The sequence below is a fragment of the Gorilla gorilla genome, chromosome 9 (genome assembly GCF_029281585.2).
Source record: "Gorilla gorilla gorilla isolate KB3781 chromosome 9, NHGRI_mGorGor1-v2.1_pri, whole genome shotgun sequence".
NCBI classification, from domain to species: Eukaryota; Metazoa; Chordata; class Mammalia; order Primates; family Hominidae; genus Gorilla; species Gorilla gorilla.
Genome location: NC_073233.2, coordinates 24,342,193 through 24,369,316, shown reverse-complemented (window position 1 = coordinate 24,369,316; position 27,124 = coordinate 24,342,193). Strand labels below are relative to the sequence as shown.

At 43.2% G+C, this 27,124-nt stretch overlaps 1 protein-coding gene across 6 annotated transcripts in view; it reads left to right on the top strand.

The window, feature by feature from the left end:
• SERGEF (secretion regulating guanine nucleotide exchange factor) overlaps positions 1–27,124 on the top strand; it is a 225,000-nt gene that overhangs the window by 26,842 nt on the left and 171,034 nt on the right. The gene's annotated exons all lie outside the window — the stretch shown is intronic.

Genomic DNA, 27,124 nt, shown 5'->3' with positions numbered 1-27,124 from the left:
AGTGATTGGGTGTTCACAGGTAGGCGTTTCATGGTTAGTCAGTCTTCCAAGAATTGCAGTACATTAAAATACACTTACTACCAAATGGTGGTGAATTTGGTTGTCTGTCAGTAAACCCTTTAACTAGTCAGGTAGTTGACTAATGAAAGACATAAAGATGTTGCTTCTTTGATTTTAGCTTTGAAGCATTATAGCTGATGCGATTCCCACATCTGGGCCAGCAGCCCAGCCCTTGGGGTGGGAGGTTGAACCCATGTCTCTGACACTGTCTGAGTCAGCCCAGCTGCTCTGGAGCTCAGTGTCAGGTTTCTGCCTCCTTTCAAGAGCATGATTTTTTGGTAACGTTTCAGCTATTTACTTAGCTTGTTAATTCAGATTGCTTGTTTTTGTACATTGCCACTTTCTCCTTTATCCTAAGGCCAGAATGGTTAAACCTGGGTTGTTTGAATGTCCTGGTTTTTGTACTGAATTTTGGGTAAATGGGAGTTTCCTGTTACATGATTCACCAATTTTGTGTTCCTTCTAGCAGCAGTGGAGGCCCGTGCTCTGGCCCAGTGTCATTGAGAAGAAACACCCAGGGCTTCTATTTAATCAGACTCAGCACTCACATTAATGGGAATAAGATTTCCTCACAGGGTCAGGAGCAGCTCATTAGTGGAACAAGGAGTTATTTGACTGTAGTTGTTTTCACAAGCTCCAGTGGTGAATTGTTCCTGGAATGAACTTGCAGGCCACATCAGCACAGAGGCTGCTCTCAGTCTCATTCTGGGAGGCATTAGTTGTGTGATATTGATTAAAAAAGAGTTTATGCACAGATACTATTGGCGTCTAATGGTTAGAGGCCAGGGATGCTGCTAAACATCCTACAATGCAAGGGCAGTCTCCTATAACAAAGAATTATCTAGCTTCAAATGTTAATAGTGTCAAGATTGAGAAACACGGCTCAATACTGGACATCCCCAGTGGTAGGTGCTTAGCTAAGGCAGTTCACATGGTATCAGAATAACTTTATAGATTGTCTGTATGGGAATCTGGGATGTGTTCTCTGCCTTCCCCTCTCAGGAGTCTGTCTGATGCCTGCCTGCAGTGTTTGTGATGGAAAAATACTTTTCTCTGTTAGTCAGAGGCACTTGGAAAGAGTCCAAGAGAACCTGTTCTAATCTGGGAGAGTTGGCAAGGGTACCTGTGTCTCAGGCTCATGGTGCTGCATTCTAGAAACCTTTCCCAAGCTGCTTAATGTTCCCGATCATTGTTCTCAGGAACTTCATGGGACTCCTGGGTGACTTTATCCAGGCTCAGTGACCTGCAGGTGTCTCATCTGAGATTCATGGTTTCCTGGCTGGAGGTGCTTTTAATGAGAGTTGAATGGCAGATCTGGGTGCCTTCCTAGTTTGTTGACCTTGATTAAGTCACTTTACCTGTTTAGGCCTCAGTTTCCTCAATTCTGAAGTCTGGTATTAAAACCTGCCTGCATTCTACATAGGGCTGCTATGATGTTCAAATGAATGAATCTGTGAAAGATCCCAGCTATTGTAAAATGCATACATAAGTGATGACTGCCTGGGGTATGTAAGTAAATTAAAGACTTAGTAGTTGCTTTTAGAAAGACTTCTGTTTCCACAGGGATAATGCCACCTTGAGACTACTAGCCTGAAAGCTCATGAGTTGGCCAGGGATGCCATACTCAATATCAAACTCTGACAGCAAAGTTTTCTAAAGTCTTTTACTTGCATGCAGTAGGCAAGTGGCTCTTTCATATTATCAACAACTTGGAAGATTTTCGTGGCCTAATTTGTAATATTACCTATTAAAATTCAGGATACTCATCCCAATTTGTAATTGTGTACATCTCTTTGTATTCTTATTTGTTTAATGTCTAGACTGTAAATTACATGAGAGCAGTGTCTGTTTTGTTCATGGCCATATCCCCAGCATCTGGCACAGGCCTGATACATAACAGATGATCAGTAACTAAGTGCTGAATGAATAAATAAGTGGCAAGGTAGAGAAAAACCTGGGCTTTGAAGTCAGATAGACCAAGGCTTGAATCTTAGCTCTCTTAACCTACTGATTGTGTGACTGTGGGCAGCTCCACCTCTCTCTGTCTCCATTGTCACCACCTTAGTTCAGCCCACTGTCACCTCTTAACTAAATCCTGCAGTAGCCTTTAACTGGTGTTCTGGTCTTCCCATATTTACTCCTTGATATAGTTTGGATGTGTGTGCCCACCCAAATCTCATGTTGAAATGTAATCCCCAGTGTTGGAGGTGGGGCCTGATGGGAGGTGATTGGATCATTGGGGTACATTTCTCATGAATGGCTTAGTACCATTCTTCTTGGTACTGTCCTTGCCATTGTGAGTGAGTTCTCATGAGATCTGGTTGTTTAAAAGTGTGTACCATTTCCCCCTTGCTGCCTTGCGCCTGCTCTTGTCAGATGATGTCCAAGCTCCTGCTTCCTCTTCCACCATGATTGTACGCTTCCAGAGGCCTCCCCAGAAGCTAATGCTCGAGCTATGCTTCCTGTAGAGCCTACAGAACCATAAGCCAATTAAACCTCTTCTCTTTATCAATTACCTAGTCTTAAGTATTCTTTATAGGAGTGTGAGAATGACTAATATCCTCCCTCTCCCCTCCAACCCATTCTTCATACCTCAGTTGAAAGATCTCTTCAAACCCATTGTGTTACATTCATATGGCTTCCCATTGCTCTTATGATGAAAATATAATCCTTAGTGGTTCTACAGGTCCTACGTAATCTGCTGTCTGCTGACCTTTCCAGTCCCATTTCTCACCATGCTAGTTCTTGATCCCTATCCAATCTGCACTCTGGCCTTTGCTTGGTTCCTTGAAAGCATCATTCATTTCCCACCATAGTGCCTTTGCACCTGATATTCCCTCTATTTGGCCACTTATCCATGCACCTCTTCTTCAGTTTGACTTAGCTAAATCCTTTTTTTTTTTTTTTAAAGTCTTAACCCTTAACTTAGGTATCTGGGAGAACTTCTCTTGACATTGCTGACTAGTCATTTCTCCTTTTTTTTTTTCTGTTCTCATAGCACCGTAAACCTCTCTTTTGTGCTCTTTTTTGGTAGCATTCTTTGACTAATTTCCTTTCCCTCTAGACTGTAAGCCCCATGAAGGCAGGAGCCATGCTTGCTTTTGCCTACTTAAGACATGTTGGACAAATGAAAAAACCCAACTTCTTTGAACTTATTTCCTTATTAGGAAAGTGGGGAAATAACTGCTGACCTGATATGAGGATTAAAAGAGATGATGTATTAAAGCATCCAGCACAGGACTGGCTCATATGTCTTTTAAAGACACATTAGCTCCCACTACTCTTTTGGAAACTCTTGAGCTCTCTGGAGATCACATGCTCCATTTCTTCTCTTTATATCTCTATGGGGCTGGAAGTGAATGTCTCTGGATGGGTGACAAGTTGATTCAGAACTCTCCTGAAGAGTGCAGAAAGATCAGTGCTTACAAATGCTGGTTACAAGTGCTGGTTGCTGACGGTGTATTAGAATTTCAAAGGGAATGATTTACACAAGATCTAAACCTTAATGTGGAGTTGGTCAGAATGTCTAGAATCCAGTTGCTTTTGGGATGCTGGAAGCTTTCCCTGAATCATGCAGTATCCCAAAGTAGCCTTGTGGTCTTACAAGGAATATGGATTGAAAAAGTGAGAACAAATACAGGGAGTTGTTTGACATTCTTTACTTTCTTCAGTGTTACCTTAAAAAGCCAAAGAGTCTTAGAAGTTTTAGAGAATCAATGATGGAAGAAGCAACTTCCTCACTTTGCAAATGAAAAAACTGAAACCAAGCGGAGAGAAAGTGACTTTATGGCAACTTTAAGCTAGAAATCTAGTTCTACTTTCCAGTGAAATTTTCTCCCTTCCATCGGTGTCCTCTTGATTTGTGGTTATATCCTTTGGATTGAGTTTTTTTATTATTTGTTTTCCTAAAGAGGGGAATTGTATGGTACATATGAAAGGGACTGGCTGTTAGCTACTCTTTCAAGTGTCACAGCCCAAGAAATATTTTATTGCATTTGATGTCTAAGCATTAGTGAAATTCAAGCCCAGCCATTGATTCACACTAAACTGAGTTTATAAATATACCTAATGCTGATTTTTCTGTTTTGGGGCCAAGATCCTTTTCAGAATAGGGTGACAGTATACATTACTCCATCTTCTTTGGGACCATATATCATGAAACTTCAACCAAGCTTGGGGAGATTCTGACCTCATGGGCTCTATTTAAAGCAGGTGCTTTGGAATTAATGATGCTTGTGCTTTAGAACTTTGAAAACCCAATGAGTGAAAGTCAAACTGAGCCCAAAGGCTTGTTTTGAAATGGATACTTTTTGATTCTTATTAAAGTCATGAGTTTTTATCCTAGAATCCTTAGAATGTCAGTAATGGATGGAAACTTAGAGATCATCTGGCCTTAATTCCTCAGTTTAGAGATGTGAAAACTGAGGACTAAATAGGGGAGGCACAGTGAGTGAATGAAGGAGCTAGGACCAGAACTCAATCAAGTCTCATGACTCTCAGTACAGTGTTCTTTCTGCCTTGTTACATTCTTTCCAGAGATGATGAAGAAGTGTGGACGACTTAACTAGTCAAATCCAGGGACCTGAACCAGGAATGACAGTTCTTTCTGTATAGGAAGTTCTGCTTTGGCCAGGCATGGTGGCTCACGTCTGTAATTCCAACACTTTGGGAGGCTGAGGCAGGTGGATCTCTTGAGCCCAGGAGTTTGAGAACAGCCTGGGCAGTATGGCAAAACTCTGTCTCTACAACGAAATATAAAAAAATTAGCTGGGTGTGGTGGTGCGTGCCTGTGGTCCCAGCTACTTGGGAGGCTGGGGCAGGAGGATGGCTTGAGCCCAGGAGGTGGAGGTTGCAGTAAGCTAAGGTTGCGCCACTGCAGTCCAGCCTGGGTAACAGAGTGAGACCCTGTCTCAAAGAGAAAAAAAAGAAGTTCTGCTTCAAGAAAACACTTATTCTTACCTGAAGAGTGCAGCCATAGATTTCTTTAAGGATATGTGTGTGGAGTAGAAACTGGGAAATGGTTCCTGAGAAGCGAGGGTCAGGAGGCCATTCTGGGATTCACAGAAGTAGCTACATGAGAATACAACAGCAATCATAACTCTCACGGACCGCCTTTATCACTATAAAGTACTTTCACATCCATGTTCTCATATGAAGTTGGCAAGATGAGTAGTATTATCCTTACTTCACACAGGAGTCCCTAATTCGTTAATGGCATTGCCCTGTTTCACATAGATGGACAGAGCTAAAACTTGAATCCCATCTTTTGTCCCCAAGCCTGCTATTCTAATTCCAGATCTTGCATTTCTCAGAGAGCTCTAACTCATCAGCTAAACTTCTTTTACCCTTCAAAGAAACATCTTTCCCCAACTTTTGACAGTGATACTACATTTCGGCAAGCAATTGGAAGGAAATTCATAGGTATCTTTAGTCCTTTAGCAGATATTTGTGAAATGCTTATCTATATGTATATAGTACTATGCTACAGAATACAGGGGAATATAAAATCCAGAACCACCTTTAGGAAGCTCGTGGTTGGATGAACAACTAAATATTTAGTAGAAGAATAAAAAGATTGTGGCCAAGGGCCGAAGGAGTGACCCAGACACTGCAGGCTCTAGGATTTCAGGGGAAGGAGAGGTCAGTGTGGGTGAAGTTGGTCAGGGAAGGGTGTGAAATTGTGGTTGGGCTTTGGGAAGGTCACATTTTAATAGACGGAGAGTTTGACTTGCTTCTCTTGCTTTCTCTTTGTCCTCTGGCAAGACACTAAACTCTCTGGTCCCTGTCTTCCATCTGGCCAATACGTTTACATAATAATCTTTAAGGGTCGTTCCAGCTCTGAAATTCTATCCTATAAAAAATAAAACTGGCCTAAAGAAATAGTCATGGATGTATTCAAAGATTAAGTATAATGCCATTTACTGCAGCCTAATTTATAATGACAAAAACAAAGGTATGGAAACAAATGAAAATGAAGAGAGATTGGTTAAACAAATTGTGGCAGAGCCATATGTTGGAATATTATATTGTCATTAAATAGAATGTTTTAGAAGGATATTTAATGACAGGAATACGCTCATGGTATAGTAAGTGAAAAGAATGATTAACCATACTGTAACTTCTAATTTGTTGAAAGAAAAAAAGAATGTTTCTGTAGAAAAGACTAGAAGGAAATGGGCCAGGTGGGATTATGAGTGAATTTTGTTTTCTGTGCTGAATTTTGAATATTTTCAATTTGATTATAGCTGCTATAAATACTATTTTAAAGTTAATGAATAAGATCACTTACCCCTCAGTGCAAGAGACTGGCTCCTTTGCCATCGATTCCCATGTATACATGTCCTTGACAAGTCACTTGCACGGGCCTCAATTCAGAGGTTGCATGGAAGAGAGGCAAGATACTTTAGCAGGAGGCAGGAGAGTGGCCATCTATTTTTGGCTCGGTCATGAGTCAGCTTTGTGACTTTGGGTAAGTCCCTCCTGAATATCCCTGAGCCTCAATTTCTTCATCTGAAGAGGGGAGTTGGAGGTCACAAAAGGTCCTTTAAGTTGCAAAATGTATTTGTTCCTAAAGATGGATAATTTCTCCACTATTGTGGAACTGGCTAAGAGGCCTCTTTGGCTTCTTGAGCCTGGCCTCTTTCTTTTCTCTCCCGCTGCCCTGCACTTGGGCTCTGCTGGCTGCAGGCTGATTTCTTTCGTTCAGAGTTCAGGGTGAATTGGAGTAGAAGTTGAGTGGTAGGGTCTCTGCGCAGGTAGGGTGTAATGACAGCACTGAACCACTAGAGGGAAGCATTGTTTGATTACTTTCCCCTTTCCCATTTTTAGCGGCTGTGTCTGCAGGTGAAGATTAGTCTTGATTTGCCTGGGGGTTTCAAATTCTAGCATTTTAGAATTAAAAGGACTTTGAAGATCATCCAGTAAAACCCTAGTATGCTGCAGATGTGCGATGATAGAGGCCTGAAAAAGCAAGCGACCTAGTTAAAGTCACACAATGTGCTTTTTCAGGGTCTACACTGTAAAGGAAGGCTGCAGACAGAGCCAAGGGTATGATCAGTTGAGTCCACAAAGAATAGACAGGTCCCATGTTGTGCAGAAACCCAAAGGATCTACTTGTATACTTGCATTCACTGAGCTCCTCTGGCCAGGTGTTAAGAGGCCTGGAGATAGAGAAGAAAAGATATAACCCTGCCCTGAGGAGCTGCTGTCTGGCAGGGGGAAGCTCACACAAACACACGGTGCTACCCCAGGTGTCTTCCTCACTATTTGGTGGTCTGCCTAGTCTAGGATCCAGGCTGTGGTGGTGGCTTGGAGCCTGGTTTATGGAAGACCCTGCAGGTGTTCTTATGAATGATCACCTCCAAGATTAGGGAGATACATTGGATACCCCAAGTTTGTATTTCCAGTTAATTTCTGCAAGCAGTGCTCAGCCTGTTCACGTGCCATGCCTTACCATTTCTTGAGGTTTGCGAGGAATCCTGGCAGTTTTTTCCCCACCTTCAAACAGCTTTGTTCCTTGGCTCTAGGCTGACTTTATTTTTGGTTTGCAGGTACCCACCAGCCCTAAGCATTGTGGCAAAGTGAAACCGTGTACTGGCCTGGGAACCAGGCAGCTCTGTGATCTTATGCAGGTTACCTTCTGTCTTTGAGAAGGGAGGTCATGCTCTCAGCTGCAGCTGTGTCATCTCTGCTAGAGAGATGAAGCGTTATCATTATATTTGGATTTTGTGTTTGGCTGTGAATACCCATTGATCTGTGGTCTAGAGAAGTGTAGCATGTGTGCACCTGAAGCAGAAGCAGGAGTCACCCTCTGAAGTGGGTGTATTAGACAAGGAGCTGGGCCTGCAGGGCCACCAGATGGCAGCAGTAGGCAGCCAGCTAGCCTTGGGATGAGGCTGGTAGAGTCATTATTCGGAATTAGTAAGGTCAGAGCTGAAAGGGCCCCTAGAGGTCACCCAGGCCTTCCCTGTTTTTGTATAGATGGGAGAATCTAGGCCCAGAAAGGGAAAGGGTCTTGCATAAGGACACACCCTGAGTTAATAGCTGATAGTCCTTGCTCTTAACAGGAACTGATATTGATCTGACCTCTAGCTGGCTGCCCCATGGAGATCCAGGGGACAAGGGCCAGTGAGCCAGCTGTGGGAGAGGACCTGGCAGTGGCAGTTAACTGTCTGCCTTTTTCCTGATTTCTTCAAGGGCCTGGTCTTAATGATTTTTCACCTTCTCACTCACAGCAAAAGCAATGTGCACGTCTTTTCTGCTCGCCTCTGCCCTGTCCAGTTCTTCTCCTCAGTTCTCTGGACCAAGGCTTCCCATCACACTGTGCAATGGATAGAATTAGGGGTCATCTCTTAAGTCCTATACCCCACAGATGGGCAGGCCCAGGGCCTTGCCAGAGACATGCTGAAGACATGAGTTAGCACAATTGGTTGAATAAGAACATTTTTTTTTTTTTTAAATTTCCAAAGGGATCAGGATAGGGCAGGGAGCCAGTGTTTGCCAAGTACTTACTATGTACTAGGTGCTCTGCCAGGTACTGCTCTACAGCCTGAGGGTAATACTGCTGTAGCCCCTTAAGGTAGGGTTCATTTCCCTTCATTCTAGGTGAGGATTGAGGCTCAGAGAGGCTAAGTGGCTTGTGTACAGTACCATAGCTAGTTAGAAAGCAAAGCAGACACTTGAATCCTGCTGTGTTTGATATCAAAGCTTATTTTATTTCGTCATGCCACTTCCTCTCAAGGTGACCTTATGGGAAATGTAGCAGTTGACTATCTTATTCCATTCAGGCTGCTATACCAAGTAATATAGACTGGGTGGCTTATAAACAATAGAAACCTATGTCTTACAGTTCTGGAGGCTGGGAAGTCCTAATCAAAGTACCAGAAGATTTGCTGTCTGGTGATGGCCTGCCTCCTGGTTCATAGACTCTCACCTTTTTGCTGTGCCTCACATGGCAGAAGAAGTAAAGGAGCTCTCTGGGGTTTCTTGTATAAGGCCAATGATCCCATTCATGAGGGCCCTACCTTCATGACCTCATCACCTCCCACAGGCCTTGTCTCCATAATATTAAGGGTTAGGATTTCAACATATGAATTTGATGGGGACACAACCATTCAGTCTGTAGCAGCCCTTTAGGCTTTAGGGAGGGGGCAACAGATATTTTGTCTCTCCTTCCTGGAGAAAGCTTCTGGGGGAGTTATGGTGGTGAACTGCCAGAGGGAGGAGGCCTTTGAAGCAGGAAAGGGCAGGTATTTATTGGAGCAGGTTAGGGAGTGGTGGCTGGTGGTATAAAGCCCACTGAGAAATGGTTAAATACCCTTCCCCTCTGTGCCTGTGTTCTAGCAGTTCTTTCTTCCAGGAATGCTCGTCTCTGTGATTCCTGCATAGCTACTTCCTCACTTCCATGTCACCTCTTACACTCTATTCCCTTCACTGCATTATTTTTCATTATAGCAGTTTTCATTGCCTGAAATCATAGTGTCATTATATGTTTACTTATTTGTTGTCATTCTCTCCTAACCGAATGTGAGCCCCACAAGGTTAGGGACTTGGTCTGCTTTATTCATCCCTGGATTTCTCCAACTATAGAGGAGAGACTCGAGTGCTGGTGGCATGGGATGGGTAGAACTTTTGGATGTGGAAGTGATGCTATTTCCAATGGCTGTGTTCAGGAGATACAGCCTGTAGCTGGCCCTGCCCTCTTCCTACCTTCTTGGAGAAGCCCAGGCCAGAGAGCCTCAGCTCCCTGAGGCTGACAGCGATGCCTGATGCCCCAGCGTTTTAAGACCAGCTTTGCTCCTGCCTATCTGCAAGGCCTTGCCTTGAGACCTTGGCTTCCCCATCTGTCCATAGTGAGTGGGGTGACCAGCCATGCTGCAAGCTCACCAGATGGTTCTGGGAAGGGTGTAGAGGTCCCTGGCAGAGAGCTCAGTTTCCATTCAAAGAATCTTCCTCTTTCCTGATGGAGATTGATTTGTTCCAGGAGCTCTCTAAAAGTAAGCATTTAGTTACTGGCCTGTAATTTTGCCATCATTTTTAGGTTCTTGGCAGATGGCACTCTGCTTGCCCTTTCTCGGGGGGCCTTGCCTATCCCATGGGTGCTCTCAATAATCACAGTGACAGCCGGGCACGGTGGCTCACTCATGTAATCCCAGCACTTTGGGAGGCCAAGGCGGGCGGATCACGAGGTCAGGAGTTTGAGACCAGCCTGGCCAATACGGTGAAATCCCATCTCTGCTAAAAAAAAACCAAAAAACCAAAAAACGAAAATTAGCCGGGGTGGTGGTGCGTGCCTGTAGTCCCATCTACTCGGGAGGCTGAGGCAAGAGAATCACTTGAACCCTGGAGGCAAAGGTTGCAGAGAGCCAAGATCACACCTCTGCACTCTAGCCTGGGTGACAGAGTGAGACTCCGTCTCAAAAATAAATAAATAAATAATCATAGACCAGTACCTTAAAGTGCTCTCAATGTGAGCCAAGGTGAAAGCAGCCCATTCTGAGGAATATTGGAGGAATCAACTCTTGCCCAATCAGAGAGTGACTTTTTACCTCAGGAGGAAGCTTAATGTGGCCAAAAGAACCCTGAAGAGCTAGGTTTAAGTTCTAATTTGGCTATTTGTTGGCTGTGTGATCTTGGGCAAGTCATTGGGCCTGAACTTCCTCACCTGTAAAATGAGGGCCTTAATTCCTAATTTGTCTGCTTCACAGGGGTGTCTTATATCCTTTACTCATTCACAACTCCTCCCTTTATTCCTTCACTCATTTGTTCAACAAATATTTGTTGCATAGGCAGAAGTGAGGGGAGGGCATTCCAAACTGAAGGAATACTGCGAAAAAATCTATAGAAGTGGGAAGTGCTCTGTGGTGCAGTTTGCTTGACCTGGGCCAGATGATAAGACATCGGGAACTTTTGGGTACAATGAGAAGGGGTCCTTGTTGAGGCATTACTCTGTGAGCGGTGGAGGAGCAGCTGGAGGTTTCTGTGAGGAGTGGAGGTGTGTGAGAAACATAAACATTGAAAGGAGAGACCCTGACTCGGGGTGCTCTTGCAGGCTCCTCTGTTGAGGCCTCATGCTTGCTTTCTACTCATCGCTGTGGCTGAATTAGAAGTCCTCTGAATTCTTAGGGGAGCCCCTTTCAGGGGCTCAGATGATTTTGAGAATCTGTGAGATGGGGAGATGGGTGGGACTGGAGTTATCTGGTTCATTGGCCTTTCTTCTGGGAAGCTATTGTGAGCCATATGGAAGGTCATTCAGGAAACCATCATGTTACCTTTCATCTTGAAGCATTTCTTAAAGGCCTAAAAGTGAGCAGCTCTGGGGCTTCTCCTTATACCTGTCTGAGGAGATGGAGGTGTGTGAGGAAGGGGTCACCCACATTTATCAAGGGCACATGTATGCCAGGCATTTTACCAGGGCTTTACAAACATTTGTTTAATCCATATACAAGTTTTGCCAAGTGAGGCTCACTCCCATTTTACACATGAGGAAACTGAAGAGACATAAAGAGACATGGGCTCACTCTACTTGGGTACTTAGCCTTGCTTCGCTCAATATGAATTGCAGGTCAAGATCACCTTGTCAAGTTTGGGGGTGTTGTGAGGCTCAAATAAGATCATGGAAAGCACTTTGTAAACTGGAAAGTTACTGTGTGCACAGGCAGGGAGCCATCAATAGTACTACTGCTTCCCAGCCACATTCCTACATTGAGTTTTGTTTGGGCCACCCATTCCTGAGCTGATAGAAGCTTCTAGCCATTAGTTTCTCTTCTGCGCACTTTCTCCCCCAGCTAGCCCCAGAGTCAGTGGCTCTATTCACCACTTCTCTCCATTAAGCCCACAAATAAGAGCAATGTCCTTTTTTAGAATGTTAACACTTTAAAACGTTACAGCACCAATTAATATCAAGGTAAACTTTGTTTTCTGTTTGCCATTTTGGTGAAAACAATGGTAAATTGTGGAATTTTAATCCTAGAAGGGACCATTTTATCCTTATTTGAAATTTGAGAAAACAGAAGCCCAGTGAGAGATGATTTGTCCCCATGGTCCCACAGCTAACACGTAGCAGAGCCAGCCAGGATTAGAACCCAATGGGTCCCTTGTCTAGGACCCCTCCACTGCCCCACATCAGCCCTTTTATGAGAGACTTTGGCTTCTTTGTGGAGGAAGAATCCAGTTTAATAAATTTCATTATACCAGCCCCTTTATGTAACAGGGCTGTTTCCAGGTCCTGGCAGATGGTCCATAGTAACAGTGCTTTGCTGATTTGGTTGGAGCTGAGCCTGTGAAATGAAAAATCCTCAGTAGCAGATGCCTCTGCCAGGCCCTGGCCATGGAAAAGTCCTCCTCTCCAAGGAAAGGACTGTAGCTTGGGTGGTAACTGTCTCTGCTGGGACTAAGTGTGAGCACCCTGAAAGATAACCTGAAACTGTGTCAAGGTTTTACAAAAGGTCACATTGGTGACTTGGAGGTTCTTGGCAGTTGAGCTGCTAGTAGAGGGTGTTTGTATTCTGGGGCCTGAGGGACAGATGGGAGCAGGGAGCAGAGCAGGAGATTAGTAGATGTGGAAGGGAAAGGTGGCCGTCCCACCCTAGGTCTGCCCTGGCAACCCCTCCTTTTCCATACCATGAGGCCATGGACCTCTAGACAAGCCATTTGAATGTGACAGGCATTTGTCACACCATCTACTAGCCTTGACAGTGGACTTTAACCCCAAACCTCTCCCAACCCCCTACTTTGGAATTACTGGGACTCTAAGTCTCCTGATTATCTTCCCTTTCCTGGTGGGTCCTTGAACATTGTATGTTCTCCTCAGTGGCCTCCTTCGGTGATGCTCATTATTGCCACTGCTCAATGCAAGTGCCAAGTCCCCAAACCACTGACAGTGGAGTGGTCATTATCTCCATTGGCATCTTCCTGACCATGTCCACCGCTCAGTTTCACCCTTGTAGAGTTCTCAAATATGGGGTGGGAGAATGTTTTCCCGTCTTTGAGTAGAGCTCTATTAGGACCCCAGTAGATCTTTTATACTAATCTCTCTTGAAGAACCTGGGACAGTTTCCCAGGGATGGGGTTAGACTAAATTTGAGAGGCACTGTCTAAAGTCATGTACCAAGATGTTCTCACTGGTTGACCACAAATTGGCATCCTAGGATAGGCTCCTTCCCTTCCCTACTGCTGCCTCTGGGTGAATTGCTTACCCAAAGATTGGGGCCAACCTTTGTCTCCTCTACTGGAGATCTTAATCTGAGCTTCCCATTTCCCCAAAGCCAGTTTCTCTTTGGAAACCAAGGATGCAAATAGTATTTCTAGGGGGTTGTGGGATGTCTTGGGGTTTCAGAGGTGGGGTCCTTGCTTTCTAAAATAACAGTGGCAGTGGATACATGGCAGTGGATGGGCTTTGCAGAATTCACTGGCTCCAGTGTATGGTCTGTCTGTCCCTGGTCCTGCTCCTGTGGGACCTTAGGGTGGTCTGCAGGGGGAGCTGTGTTCCCGTGGCCAAGTGCTGGGATTTTTACCAAGGGAACTCAAGCAGCTCCTCTCTGCAGGTTTAGGCGTGCTTGGGAACTGCGGCTTTCCTTTGGCTGTGCTGACTCTCCCAAGTCGCATTCCCAGCTTTAGCCTTCAGCTTGGGTACTGTGAGTCATCGTCATCAGTGGAAAACACGGCCTCATCAACAGCTGGGTGCAGTGCTTGGCCTTTTTTCTTTCCTTTTTTTTTTTTTTGTAACTTCACAGAGATGGAAACTGCTGATGATTTTGCAACGGACAAAAACTGAAGGTGATGTACAGAGTTAGGGATGGCAGTTCCAGATAGGGAGAGGAGGATCTGGAGGAGATGGAGAAAGGGATGTTTCTTTCATTACCCAGCCCTTGGGCCTCCCAAAAGCCATCCCTGGGATGGAGGCAGTGAGGAATCGTGGGGACATCACCTGTCTGCTCTTCCCTGCCAAGGAGCTCAGGAAGCCTATGATAATTAGGTGAGGCAGGTCTCAATGGAAGCTTGGAAAAGTTGACTTGTACAGGCATACCTTGGAGTTATTGCAGGTTTGGTCCCAGACTACAGCAATAAAGCAAATGTCCAATAAAGCGAGTCACACAATTTTTTTTGTTTTTCCAGTGTATATAAAAGTTGTGTTATACTATACTGTATACTATACCTATTAAATGCACAATAGCATTATGTCTATAAAACAGTGTACATATCTTAATTAAAACGTATTTTATGGCTAAAAAATGCAAATCTTCTGAGCCTTCAGTGAGTTGTGATCTTTTTGCTGGTGGCCTTTTATAGGAAGGTCTTGCCTTGATGTTGATGGCTGCTGACTGATCAGGGATGTGGTTGCTGAAGACTGGAGTGGCTGTGACAATTACATAAAATGAGACAATAGTGAAATTTGCCACATCAATTGAACTCTTCCTTTCACAAGATTTCTCTGTAGCATGCAATGCTGTTTGATAGCATTTACTCGTAGAACTTCTTTCAAATTTGGAGTCAGTCCTCTCAAACCCTGCTGCTGCTTTGTCAATTAAGTTTATAAAATAGCTTTTGTTAGCATTTCAACAGTGTTCACAGAATCTTCACCAGGAGTAGATTCCATCTCAATAAATCACTTTCTTTGCCATCCATAAGAAGCAACTCCTCAACCCTACAAGTTTGATCATGAGATTGCAGCAACTCAGTCATCTCTTTAGGCTCTACGTATAATTCTAGTTGTATTGCTGTTTCTACCACATCTGCAGTTACTTCTTCCACTGAAGCCTTGAATCCCTGAAAGTCATCCATGCGGGTTGGAATCAACTTCTTCCAAACTCCTGTTAATGTTATTTGACCTCTTCCCATGAATCATGAATGTTCTTAATGGCATCTAGAATGATGAATCCTTTCCAGAATATTTTTAATAACTTTGCCCATATCCATCAGAGGAATCACTATCTATGGCAGCTATAGCTTTACAAAATGTATTTCTGAAATAATAAGATTTAGAAGACAAAATGACTCCTTGATCCTTGGACTGCAGGATGGATGGTGTATTAGCAGGCATGAGAACAACATTAATCTCCATGTACACCTCTATCAGTGCTCTTGAGTGACCAGGGTCTTGGTCAATGAGCAGTAACATTTTGAAAAGACTCCTTTCTGAGCAGTAGGTCTCAACAGTGGGCTTAAAATATTCAGTAAACCATGCTATAAACAGATGTGCTATCATCCAGGCTCTGTTGTTCCATTTCTGGAGCACAGGCAGAGTACATTGAGCATAATTCTTAAGTGCCCTAGGATTTTTGGAATGGTGAATGAGAATTGGCTTCAACTTAAAGTCACCAGCTGCATTAGCCCTAGATAGTATCTTCTTCCCATAGAAGGCTGTTTGGTCTACATTGAAAAGCTGTTGTGTAGTATAGCCACCTTTATCAATTTTCTTAGCTAGATCTTCTGGATAACTTGCTACAGCTTCTGCATCAGCACTTGCTGCTTCACCTTGCACTTTTTTGGAAACAGCTTCTTTTCTTTTCTTTCTTTTCTTTTTTTTAGATGGAGTCTCGCTGCGTCGCCCAGGCTGGAGTGCAGTGGTGTGATCTTGGCTCACTGCAACCTCCGCCTCCTGGGTTCAAGTGATTCTCCTGCCTCAGCTTCCCGAGTAGCTGGGATTACAAGCATGCACCACCACACCTGGCTAAGTTTTTGTATTTTTTGTAGAGACGGGGTTTCACCATGTTAGCCAGGATGGTCTTGATCTCCTGACCTCGTGATCCGCCCACCTCAGCCTCCCAAAGTGCTGGGATTACAGGTGTGAGCCACCATGACTGGTCCTACAGCTTCTTTTTTTAAACCTCATGAACCATCCTCTGCTAGGTTCCATCTTCTTTTCCTCAGTTCCCTCACCTCTCTTAGCCTTCCTACAATGGAAGAGAGTTAAGGCCTTGCTCTGGTTTAGGCTTTGGCTTAAGAGAATGTTGTGGCTGGTTTCACCCTTTATCCAGACCACGAGAACTTTCTCTATATCAGCAAAAAGGCCATTTTGCTTTCTTATCATTAGGGTGTCCACTAGCGAAGCACTTTTAATTTCATTCAAGAACTTTTCCTTTGCATTCACAACTTGCTTAACAGGTGCAAGAGGCCTAGCTTTTTAGCCTATCTTGGCTAAAAAGGTATGGCTTTTGACATACCTTCCTCCCTAAGATTAATCATTTATAGCTTTTGATTTAAAGTGAGAGATATGTGACTCTTCCTTTCACTTGAATACTTAGAGGCCATGGTAGGGTTATTAATTGGCCTAATTTCAATATTGTTGTGTCTCCAGAAATTGGGAGGCCTGAGGAGAGGGAGAGAGATGGAAGAAGGGCTGGTCGGTGGAGCAGTCAGAACACAATCGATTAAGTTTGCCATCTTATATGGGCATGGTTCATGATGCCCCAAAATAATTGCCGTAGTAACATCAATGATCATTGATTACAGATCACCATAACAGATGTAATAGTAACAATGAAAAGTTTGAAATATTGCAAAAATTACCAAAATGTCACACAGAACACATGCTGTTCGAAAAATGGCACCAATAGACTTACTGGACTCAGGGTTGCCACAAACCTTCAGTTTGTAAAAAACAAAACAAAAACCGCAGTTATCTGTGAAGTGCAATAAAGTGAAGTATGCCTATACTTTTCTAAGAAGTTGTGGACAAGATGTACTAGAAGTCAGGGCGACCTGGGTTCTAGTCTAGTCTTACTTCTAACTCACTATTTGACCTTGAGTAGTTAAGTTACTTTTGTTTTGGGCCTTGTTTTACCCAGCTAGAAGCAAATGATTGGGTAAGAAGTTCTCTAAGGTTTCTTCTGGCTCAGATAGTTTATGAGGCTGAATTGAATGTAAAGAACTTTGAACCTTATTCCCATAATCCTCTTGAGAATCCAAAACCTATAGCTCTTTCTCCAGATGAACAGTGTTGTGCTCACTGTATAAGGAGAATCACATAGACATGGTACTCACCCTCCAAGGACTTACAGCTTGTTGTCCTTCTTTCCTGTCCCCACCAGGCAGCAGGCAGAGTCTACTGGGAAGCAGGAAATTAGGATCCTAGTTCTGGCTCTACCAAAACATACTGTGTCCTTGGGCAGATCATTCCCCTCTTTTAGCCTTATTTTCATTTTCTTTAAAATCAAGGGATTAGACTTGCTGCTTGGCTTCAACTACCCTCCCTCACCCCTCCACACACACTCCTCGCCCCCCAGCCTACTACTAGCTTTTCTGTAGGGTGTGATTCTTAGCTGCAGAAGCCCTGGGGTATAGTTTCCTTTCTTGTCGGGAGGGAGAAAAGCAAGATTATTTTTTAATTACGCAGCTAAGATTAGGCAGCAATCTGCATTTTAAAATGTTGTTAATAAGAATCTAAAACTGTGTGAAGAAGCTTTAGAGTTTGAATGTGAAATGAGTTGGGAAACATCTGTAGAGTCACTGGCCTCAATCAGGGATTTTTCTCAGGTTGCCAAGCAGCTTCTAGGTGTAACTCGCGGTGTGATGTGCTGCTGGACCCTGGAGGAACAGGAAAACCAAGACCTCAGCCAGCACATCTCAGAGCAGGGACTCATGGTCCAGCCTCTCATGTTGGTTCTTTGTAAACTGGCTTTAGAGAGTGATAGTCATAATGTTATTAACACTAGCATTTAAGAGTTTACAAAGTGCACTTATGTTTATTGCCTGCCTTTTCATCATAGGCTTGAGAGGTAGCTTGAGCAAGTTTCATTGCCCCTACTTGAGTTGGCTGGGACTTGTAAGTTTAAGGTTCTTCCATTAGGAAAGGTGATGTGCTGTAGAGAAGCTCACAAAGGAAGATGGGAGCTGGACACTGGTCCTGGGCCTCCATCTCCCTCCCCAGCACTGCCTGTCTCCTTTCCCTACTTTTTATTTCTCTGTAGCAATTAAAGTCATTTGCCATAGGTAACGTTTTGTTGTTGTTGTTGTCTGTCTTTCCCCTCATTAGATTTAAGCTCCATGATGGGAGGGAGTTTTGTCTTTTTTTTTTTTTTAAATTAGAGACAGGTTCTTGTTGTGTCACTCAGGCTGGAGTGCAGTAGCATGGTCATAGCTCCCTGCAACCTTGAATTCCTAGGCTTAAGCAATCTTTCCACCTCAGCCTCTGGAATAGCTAGGACTACAGGTGTGCACTACCTGTTCAACTAGTTTTTTGTTTTTTTTTAATTGTTTGTAGAGACAGGATCTTGCTGTGTTGCCCAGGTTGGTCTCAAACTCAAGCGATCAAACTCAAGACTCAAGTGATCCTCCCACTTTGGCCTACAAAAGTGCTAGGATTAAGTTTTATGTGTTCTGTTCAGTGCAGTAGCCCCTAGCACCTAGGACAGCACCTGGTATATAGAAAGTGCTCAATAACTATTTGTTCAATATTGTGAATGCCTGGATCTGTTTCTATCTATATAGGCTGTGTGACTTGGAAAATTATTTGTTTTCCTTAGTTTTGTTTTCTCTTTGGAGAGTAGGTTTAGATGGTCTCTGATATCCTTGGTGATAACAGCAATACCTACAATTCCTACTGTTCAACAAACACTGAACACCACCTCTGGGTCAGGCTCTGTGTTAGGTGCTGTGGGGAATACTGAGAGAATAAGAAAAGATCATTGTTCTTCACCCTTCAGTGGGCAAACTAAGATATGCAGTCAAATAACCCTATGTTTGGAGGGATAGAAAGTTGTTGAAACAGAGATACAAGCACCATGCCAGTGGCTCCTAAAGGAAGAGGTGGCTTATTCTGACCAGGGGATAATAGGGTGCTTTAGGGAGGCAGCAGCATTTAAGCTAGGCCCTGAAGGGGGAGTAGGATTCCATAAGTGGGACAAACAGGCTGACCAGCATTGCAGGCTGACAGGTGTTGCAGGCTGACCAGCATTGTGAGCTGGGGGCAGAGCATGGCCCTAAGGCCCAGGAAGGAGGAATATGAATATGCTTTTGACAAAGGAGCAGTCATCCAACATTGAGAGAATGTAGGTGCTTTGAGAGAGGCAAGGGAGCTACTGAACAAACTAGGACTGGGGCTTCCTGCCATGCTCTTCCCTAGCCTGGAGGAAGAAACCAGCCTGACTCCTTCTTGCTTTTCTCTGGAAAACCCTAACCACATGTTGTAGATAGTTCTGCACTCAGTCTTGGTGTTCCTCAGGGTGCAGTCTGTCTTCACTTCTATCACTGCTGCCCCCGATTTGGTAGCTAATAAAGTCAGTGGTGAAAATGGAGCAGCTGTGTGGAATACTTCTATGTTTTGGGAATCTGACCTTTGCCATATAGGTCAAGGATGGATGAAGCTCACTCACTCATCAGCTGGCCTTTCTCTGTGCCTCCAGCCCACGTGTGTGTCCCTGTGACTCTGAACAACCTCAGGAAGTCCTTGCGAATGTTCACTTTTGAAGAGCCAGTGTGACCAAGTGAAAAGTGGAGCTGAGGTCAGACAGACCTGTGCATCCCCTGCAGGACAATGACTGAGGGCACTGACTCTGGTTGCCAGGCCGCTGGGTCCCATCCTAGGTTTGCCATTGAGAGCTGCTGGCTCTGAGCCAGAGACATAACCTCTCTCTATGCGTTAATATTTTCATCTATAATTTGAGGATTATAATGCCTACTCAGGGTATTTCTGTGGATTAAAAGGGATAATCCATATGAAGAGTTTAGCATGAAATAGCCCTCAAAATATTAGCAATTATTATTATTGTTATTATTGCAGCTGTGCCACTTACTAGCTATGTGATCTTGGACAAGTCATTTAACCTCTGGTCTGTTTCTTAATCTGTAAAATGGGATTCACAATAATCATTCAGGGTTGATTTAATTATGTAACTTAATGATAGTGCCTAAAGCGGTTTTATACAGAGTCAGCTCTCAATAAATAAATTCTCCCCAACCTTTCAACTTTTGTTCATTCTCTTTGCGGGCTTTTTCTCCCCTTTTTAGTTAGGCAGCCTATATTTGGAAATTTTATTTCTGTATTAACTTAAAAAAATTCCAAACCTTTTATTATGTGATATTGTTTATGATACGACTTTGGAAACTTGTGACATTTTTCTAAAAAATAACAAACTATACAGTCAAGTTTTAATGTTTATTTACGCTAGGAACTATATGAGTAGTCTTTGATATTAGAGTGCATGCTTTATTTTTGGACAGTGGTCAGACTAAATATTCCGAAGGTGACAATAAAATTAAATTGTATACGAGTCATTTTAATACTGAAGATTTTTAGGCATCATAATTAAAATGTAGATCAGGGAGGTATCCAAGAGGTCATCTATTCCAGTCCTCTCGTTTTATAGATGGGAAAACTGGGTGCCTAAAGCAGAAGGGACCTGTTCAAGGCCATGCAGCCTAGAAGAGAAGCCAGGATTAGGCCTGAATCTTAATTCAAGTCTTACGAGTCTTGAGTTGAAGCTTCCTCTCTTCTCTTTTCCAACTTAATCTTGCTTCATCTTTCTTCTCCATTGTTCCTTTCACTCGTTTCTTTTTCCTACCTTTAATTAATTTGTTTTGTCTCGTACATTAGAGGCTTCTGATGTGCAAGCCACTATGCTTGAATCTTGAAAAAAAAAATCAAAATTCCATGATAGAGCTTTCAATGTTCTTTCTCTTTTTTGATTATCATTAGAGGCATTGACCCTAACACTTTGGTAGGTGGGAATTGGCTGAGAAGATTTGACAAAGTGGTAGAAATGCTGCGTGGAACCATGGAAATCCTTAATAAGGCTGTGTTGTTCAGTTTGGGAGAATAGTAGTAGTAATGGCCATTCACTAGTTAGTATGTGCCATAGGCTTTATGGAAAAGTATCCTTGCAGCAATGCTGCAAGGGAGATGCTTTTGTTTTCATTCTGCAGATAAGACTTAGAGCTGTTGAGTAGTTTGCTCAAGATTATGGAGCTAGTGAATGGTAGTTTTCAGTAGTGGTGAGTGAGAGATAGGTAGGTTGATAGGTAGGGAGGTGGTTGGATTCATTTATTCTATTGTTCATTCAGGCAGCAGATATTTATTGAGTGCCTACTTTGTGTTGGGCATTATTCTAGGACACAAGAATGAGTGAAATAGCCAGTCCCCAGTGTCATGGAGCTGGCTCTCTGGAAGAGGAGACACACATTAATTAAACAGTCCTAATGAGTGTGCATTTATAAACTGAGGTAAATGCTCCCAGGATGAGGAACATGGTCCTCTGAGATTGTTGCACAGAGGAACCTGATCTGAGTTGAGTAGTGGGCAGAGTTGAAGATGAGTAGGAGTTGACTAGGTGAATGGGGTCAGGGTAGTAGAGATAGCTGGGGACAGAGGGAACCAGTATGGAGGCTGTATTAGTCTGTTCTCACGCTGCTGTGAAGAAATGCCTGAAACTGGGTAATTTATAAAGAAAAGAGATTTAATTGACTCAGAGTTCCCGCATGGCCGGGGAGGCCTCAGGAAACTTACAATCATGACAGAAGGCACCCCTTCATAGGGCGGCAGGAGAGAGAATGAGAGCCAGCAGGGGAAATGCCAGACACTTACAAAACTATCAGATCTCGTGAGAACTCACTATCATGAGAACAGCATGGGGGAAACTGACCCCATGATTCAATTACCTCCCACCAGGTCCCTCCCACAACATGTGGGGATTATGGGGATTACAGTTCAAGATGAGATTTGGGTGGGGACACAGCCAAACCATATCAGAGGCCTTGTGGAGGAGCAGCATGGCACATGCTATACAGAAAGGAGTGTGGTGTGACTGTTTCCAGCACCTGTGCTCTGAGCTCTCTCCTTGCCTGTTTCCTGATCCTTGTACAGGAAGATGATGCTAGGTGATTCTTGGGCAGTTAGTTCTGTGTTTGACTAGTCCCTGGGTATTATCATCAAATGTCCTTTTTATAAAGTCTCTGTCCACATGGCAGAATGAAGGAATGAGTTACAGAAGTCAGGTTCTTAACCTTCTAAGAACACAGAATGAATAACCCAGAGAGTAACTGGTGCTTGTATTTGTAAACAGGTGAATCATAAATATAACAAACCTATAGGTAGAGGGCTTCCTCCTTTTCATGAGTATATTCTAGAAGGCCTTGTAACATCCTGGAATATTAGACTTGAGAGGGACTGAAGAGGTCATGTGACCTTTTCTCTGTCTTACCCATGGATTTTCTTTTTATGACATCCACCTCAGTTTGCTGACTCCATTTTGCTATCTTCAGTGACATTATATTCCCTTTTTGGACAGATACTGTCAAGAAAATATGGATGATCCTCTAATCTATCTTTCTATCACCTATAGGACTCCCTTCCCTAGAACAGGGTAGAAATTTCTCTTCCCTGAAGAGCTCAGACATCCCTGGAGCTACTTCTCATTGTACCTATAGCTATGGCTGCAGCACCTGCAGCCCTTGATGGATGGTAAAGGAAGTTGGCCTCTTGAATATTCATCATCCACCCACCCTACCCACAGAGTATCCCCTGCTCTCTGTGGTTTGCATCTAGTAGTCTTTCTCCTTACTCTCTCCCCTTTCATTTATATTTGACTATTTGATAACATGTTTGCAAAACGCCCCCGGAGAGTTAAATAATTTGGTAATGAAATAACATTTTATGATTCCCATTAGCGGGACCCTTGATGTAGCATCTCTACACCTTCATCATCTTCCTACTCACCTTGAAATCCTGAAATCTCAGAATGGTGTTTATTTCCTCTCCTTTCCTTTTAAAATCACATCTAATGGGGTGCCAAGCCCTGTAAATTCTTTCTTCTTTGTTTTCCTATGATTTCTATTCTAGTTTAGGCCTTGATGCATCCTAAGCTTGTGTTATTGTTGTTGTTTCTTTCTTTTCTTCTCTTTTCCCTTGCTATCTCTGTGACTTTGGGTAAGTACCTTGTTCCCTGTCAGTAACATGGGGATGGTAAAAGTGCCTAACTCACAGGGTTGTTGCAAGAATAAGCAGGATACTGTACAGAGAATGTACATACTTTAATAAATGTAATTTAATGTACATACTTTAATAAATAAATTAATGTACATATATTGGTGATGTGTTAAAAAATATTTTACTAATAGACGTCAGGCATGTTGGCTCACACCTGTAATCCCAGCACTTTGGGAGGCTGAGGCAGGCAGATCACTTGAGGTCAGGAGTTCGAGTCCAGCCTGGCCAACAAGGCAAAACCCTGTCTCTACTAAAAATACAAAAATTGGCCGGATGGTGGTGCATGACTGTACTCCCAGCTACTCAGGAGGCTGAGGTGGGAGAATTGCTTGAATCCAGGAGGTGGAGGTTACAGTGAGCCAAGATCATGCCACTGCACTCCAGCCTGGATAATGCAGCAAGACTCTGTGTCAAAAAAAAATTTTTTTTTTTTTTTTTTTTTTTACTAATAGTAAGCAACCAAGTTTAGGGATCCCTGGTCTGGAGGGTGAGATCCAGATCCAGCCATGGCACTTCTCTGTAGCTGGCCCCAGCCTGGCAGTCTTGACTCCCTTTCTAGTCTCCTTCTCTTGTGACCCTTATTCACTCTCCTGCCTTTTGACTTTTTTTTTTTTTTTTTTTTTTTTTTTTGAGACAGAGTCTCCCTCTGTTGCCCAGGCTGGAGTACAATGGTGCCATCTCGGCTCACTGCAATCTCTGCCTCCCAGGTTCAAGTGATTCTCCCACCTCAGCCTCCCCAGTAGCTGGGACTACGGTCGTGGGCCACCACACTCAGCTAATTTTTGTATTTTTAGTAGAGACGGGGTTTCACCATGTTGGTCAGGCTGGTCTCAAACTCTTGACCTCAGGTGATCCTCCCACCTTGGCCTCCCAAAGTGCTGGGATTACAGGCGTGAGCCACTGCGCCTGGCCGCCTTTTGATTTTCGTATCTTTGCTCATCCCCTCACGCTGCTCCTGCAATATCCTCCCTTGGTCTCCCATTTTTTCTTATCCAGAAGTTCACCTTAAATGCCTCTTGTTCCCGCAAGCCTGCCAGGACAATTCTAGTTCCAGACCCCTTAGGTGTTCTTTCTCCATACTTCTCATTTGGCCTCTGTCGTTTTCTGTGGTACGTTGATATCTTTTGCAGTCTATACTTCTTGGCTCTGTAGTTATTTCTCTGTGCTAATTCTTACATGGACATGCCTTATAAATTGTGTTTCACTTGCTGACTTTGTTTTGAGCTATTTTGTCATCTCTGTCATTTATCATTTACCTGGAGACACGTACCTATACTTTTTGGATGACATTAGTGTATCTATTTTTTTTAATCATAGTAATATATAATCCTTTAAGGAGAAGATACGTTTGTTAAATTTGTGATTTGAATCTCCCTGGATTTGACAGCACGCATCAGCTTGATGCAGACATTGATCTACAGTGTATTAATGAGCATTTTTTATATGTGGATTCATTGTTTTTTTTTTTACTCCAGATGACATAAAATCATCATCCATGTGTTTATGCCTTTATTTCAGCACTTACAGTCCTGAGTTCTACATGGGCTCCTGGGAAGAAGATTATTCTAGTGAGGAAAGCTGGATGGTACACAGAGCATATCCATTTAATCTGGGTTTTCGTCTTCCTCAAACATTGTAAAAATGGCTGTTTCATCAGCCAAGTTTTGTCAGTTTGGGACAGCAGCTGTGCAATCATTGGAGATACCACTGGCCCTGGAGTCAGAAGACACAGGTTTAAATCTTGATTCGACTATTTGGTTGTTGTTTGAACTCAACCAAATCATTTAACTCTCATCATTTAACCTCATCTGTAAAATAAGCTTAATATTCTATATGCCACAGCATTATTGTGAGGATTGAGCCAGCGTCAGTGAATGTACTGGGTACCTGGGAAGAGGTCAGTAAATGTCTGTTTAAAAGAAAAGGAAAAATAAAGGGTCTCTTCTGTCCTGGGTGAGCCTTCTGATGCAGAGTTTATTTTGAGGAGAAATAGACAAGTTCAGAGTGCATTAAATTTAGGCTTGAGACTGAAGACTGAACATTAAGTCAGCCTGGTTTCTGGACTTGTCTTAACCAGAATGTCTATGGCCTCCCCAGAGAGTATGAGGATTAATTAGTTAATCTTTGTAAAGTGCTTTGAAGGTGAAAAGTGCTCTGTAAGTGGAATGGCTGAATTGCTATTGGGGATATAATAATGGTGGCACCATATTCTGCCAGTTTTGCCTGTCTTTGACATCAATAATCAATAACAGGAAAGCTCTAAGATGTTTTACTTCATGTGAAAGAAAGGATTCAATGTGTGATTTCTGGTAAAATTATTTCTGTAGTCTTAGAGATAACAACTTCCTAGTTTTTCCCAGCAGAGGAACGGTCATTTAAGCAGCAACAGTCTCATCCCCTGGTTTCTTGGGAATCTCCTGCTGAGCAGTCTGGTTAGAAATCCTAGCCAGCTCAGGTAGAGGGACAATTTGCCAGTTTTGGATGCCCTATGGGTGCTGGGTACATGGGTTTTTAAGAGGCTAATCTTGCAGAAGTGAAGGAAGAGTGTTGAGTGGTTTTGCAGTGACTAGTGCTTAATAACCAATGCAGAGTAATACCATGGGCTAGTAGAAAGAGATGTGGCTTAGCTGTGTGACCCTGGGCTAGTCACTTCTCTGAACCTTAATTTTTTTCACCTGCCAAATGGCGGCATAGTAGTGGATGAGTACAATGATAAAGGTGGCTCACAGGAGGGTGACTTTCACCCTTTCTGGGGAGAGCTGGGGAGTCAAGAAAGGTTTCGTAGAACTAGTGGTACATGCGCTGGACTCCAATGGTGGAGCCATAGTTTACCAGCTAAGGAGAGGTCATTCTTAGCAAAAGGAACAGCACACAAAGAGCCATGAAGGAGTACATTTGAATGGACCTACTCCCAGCTCTCATAATATACGAGTTACCCCAAATACACTGTGAGCTACGCAGACTTTGTTCCCTCTTTGAGGAAGCCCAAAAGTCAGATTCCTGTAAACTGCTTGGTATCTACCTTAGTGTCTGCTAGCAGGCTGATGCTGAGAACTGTTTCCCTGCAGAGCCTTGTATCACTGCAATATTCTGACATTTCCCCATGAATCTATGGTTATCTTTTTAGTTGACACTATAAACCATATGTTGAATGTGGGGCCAGATGAAGCTTTGATACCAAACACAAAGTATGCAGTAGTAGATTTGTCTAGAATTTAATATGCACTGCTCTGTGTTTTGTCTCTAAAGCAAAGTTTTTCTTTGTTAAAATAAACATGTATAAAGAATTTATACAACGCACATGGTTATGCATATTTATTGCAGAGAATCTGTTAATAATCTATGGCTCATCAGATTTTGCATTTCTGTTGAAATAACAAATGTGGCACTTGGTACAACTGAATGAATTTGGTGAATTTTCTCTTATCTAGGAGAAGAAAGTCCATTTCTCCTTTTGCAAATCTCATTTTCTTTTGTCATTTTTAGCACTGGCCAGCTTCCCATGTGGTGCATCTGGGGGACTAAATGCTTTTCTGGCTCCAAATGGTTTTGCCATTTTTTTTTTTTCTTCTCTCACTCCCTTCCCTCTAGCACACATAAACACTTGCCTTAGGATTGTTAGAATTGCTCCTTTGGGTAAGAGCATAGATTCTGAAAGGTCCCTTTATGTTACAAGGAGGGGAGAGCAAATGAAGCTGGCCATTCGTTGAGCTAGGCCCTAAGAGATTGTGGAGTGGAGAACTTTAAGGTGGCTAAATGGGGCCCTGGGTTGGGTGGGGGAGAGGAGAACCTGAGAACAGGCATCTGGGCAAAGCACAAGGAGTGTGTGGGGAAGGGAGGGAATGGAAGGCCATAAAGCATGGTTGAAGTATATCCGTAGTCATATCCATATCTATATAACATGCAAGAGCAGAAACTTTAGAATGAATCTCTGCTCGAATCCAGCTCTGGTACTCACAGCTTGTTTGATCTTGGGCAAGTCATTTAACCTCTCTGAACCTTAGTTTCCACATCTGTAAAAATATGAGTGCATGTGCCTTCTTTACAGGAAGATAGGAAGGCTCCTGGTAGGTGGTACTAAAATAAATGTCACACTTTCTCTTGTAATTCATTGCCTACCCATGAGAGCACAGTTGTGGAATG